Source organism: Merops nubicus, unplaced genomic scaffold (assembly GCF_000691845.1).
Source record: "Merops nubicus isolate BGI_N331 unplaced genomic scaffold, ASM69184v1 scaffold28710, whole genome shotgun sequence".
NCBI lineage: Eukaryota > Metazoa > Chordata > Aves > Coraciiformes > Meropidae > Merops > Merops nubicus.
This window is the reverse complement of record NW_008582658.1, coordinates 18695-21414: the sequence shown is the minus strand read 5'-3', so window position 1 is coordinate 21414 and position 2720 is coordinate 18695.

Genomic DNA, 2720 nt, shown 5'->3' with positions numbered 1-2720 from the left:
AGGCAAGCAATCCAGTATGTTTTGTGTTTTTCTGATGTAATAATTTCCAATAGTTGTGTCTGGGAAAACAAATTTGGTGCTTTGTAATGCAGAGTCTGTAGGCACGTGCAGGTACCTTTATACACATGGGAGGTGCAGCCAGGTATATCCTCCTGTTTGTGTTTTCCTCCTGTACACACCAAAGAGCTCAGCTTCAGGCACGGACTCCCCTCTGCCCTTCAGCTTTGGGGCTGAAATGTGGGGCAGGCAGCTGGAAGAGCTGACATTTTAAAGCTGCCAGAGTAAGATTTGAGAGAAGGCCGTAGGTGTGATAGAGTTACTGACAGTCTTATTACTTTGATGAGGCAAACCTACAGAAATAATTATCTGGATAGAAATTGCAGCATAGTGTATTGAAAAGCAGTAATTTCTGCACTGGAGGGTAATTATTTTTCCTTTCTATTCTCTTATTTGTGAATCTGAAGTATTTATCCTCTTGATTAGTTTTGGCTCCGTGGCATATTTTTTTTTAGTTTCCCATTCCTTTAACCTTCAGGGCATTTAAAAAAAACTTCTGACAACTAATTTCATGTTGTTCCAAGTGTAATGAAGACTTTGTTTCCTGCAGTGAGCAGTCTTAACCCCTTACTTCTAGTTAGTGATTGCATTATGTCGTGTCTCCCTAAGTCTTAACTTCTCACGCAGTGATAAAGATTTATTCTCAAGCCTTTTTTTACTTAGTTGCCTGGTTTTACCTTTCTGTGCAATATGCCAACGTCTTGCTTAGGATTTCAGACTAACTGCTTTGGAAAAGCTCCATTAGCTTTAGTGAAATGCGTCTGATTTAAATCAGTGGCACTAGAATTAACCCTGTAGGGTTTATGTTTATATCATTACATTTCCATTTCCTACTGCTGCTGCTTCATTTCTGCCCACTTTCTCAGGCTGAATAGTGTGGAATTAATTGCAGATAAAGTTCAGTGTCAGGGTTAGGGTGTTAGCAGCAGAGCTGGTGGCTGTGGTTGTTGTTGGCTTTGTTTTTTATCCAGCCTGCGTCATTGCAGGGTAGAATGGTTGTGAAATACATTGGCTGGAATATCAGCTACAGATCAGACCGGCTGTTTATGCCTGGTGAAAATCTCTCTGAGGCAATAGGTTATTGGATAGCGCGTTGCAACAGTGTTTTTCAGGCATCAAAGTGACAAGTGATCCTATTTCATACCAGTTAAAATTAAATATTTCATAGGGTAAATGAGCCACACTAAGAATCCACCTTGTAAATACATGCAAAAAATTTCTGTGGAAAACGACAGTTTAAGAAGCTCTTTTCTCAACGAGGAAATGTAGAGCACACATTCTTTCCTTGCTCCCTGTTAGGACGGTGCCTTTTAAAGGTGCTGTGTAAAAAGCCTGTTTAGAAGAAGTGTGCTGGTTGTGTTCTATATTCAGCGATGACGTGGCCAGGCTGGGATTGGGCAATGGCAGCTCTAGAGATACTCACACGTCAGGAGATGGAATTGCTGTGAGGAGCTGATGTGTGCTGAATGGGTAAGCAGGGAATGAGGGAAATGGAATTTCATGCTTTCTTGGAAGCATGAAAAAAATCTCCATAAACTGGAAAATAACGCAACGTGTTCCTTTTAGACATCCAAATAAATATTAGAAGCATTTGGAATGATACCTGTGTCAGACCCAGAGGGTGTGTTGCCCAGCCTCGTGCTGCCCTGGTGTGTTTTGGTGGACGTTCATCGAGTTCATTTGAAGGCTCAAGAGAGGCAGAAAGCCCTGCTGCTGCCAGGGTGGTTGAGCACAGTCCTCTGATGCACCCTGTCTGCAAAATCGGCTGCATCTGCTTCACCTACAGACTGTAATACTGGCATGTCCTAACGTTTGAGTATTTGGGTTTTGCAGTTTTAGTGCTCTGACAACGTGAGTGTGTGTTTGGGTGCTGGGGAGAAGATGATACATTTACGTATTTGAAACTGGAAAGTGTTTGAACAAAAATTCTTGCTGATAACTATTTGCTTGTAGTACTTGGGGAGACATAAAACCTCCCTCTCCTGAGTAAGTTGCTCTTGGTTCTTATTTATGTTAGTTTTACACAATTGTATTTGTTCTGGTTTGTGTGTTGGCAGCTTACGGTCATGTTTAATTGAATCTTAGGTTATCGGTGAGCTGATTTTTAGATGCCAGGAATGAACAGATAAAAACCTACAGTCAAGGTTATTCATTGAGATAATGGACTGTTATTAAACACTCGTATTGTAAGACTATGTTATGATGGGCTTCATAGCGAAAATGGAGTGATTTCTTAACCGAATTTTTGCTTTTAAAAGTTCAGTCTTTTCTTTTCCTTCCCTTTTTGACTGGTGCTGTTACAGTAGTACTCAGAGCTCCAGCCGAAGTGCAGCTTACACTGAACAAAGAGAAAAGCCCAAGCTCTGGATCTTTATCCAGGAAATCTCTGGCTTCTGCCAGTCGGGTGATTTGCTGGAGCTGAGATCTCTGTTCTTATTCCCTCGGGCGCTGAGGCAGTGCCAGTGGTGCTGGGGCACCCCGGATGGGGCACGCAGGGCACCCTTCTGGGGGTGTCTGGTGTTGGGGCGTGGCCGGGGAGGCTGCGCGGGGGCGCGGTGATCTGCCCCGTGGCACGGCCTCCCCTCCAGCAAAGGGCAGAGATGTGCCAGTCCTCACCCACCAGCCACCGTGCCTGGTTCTCCTGGGGAGATGGAGAGTATAGC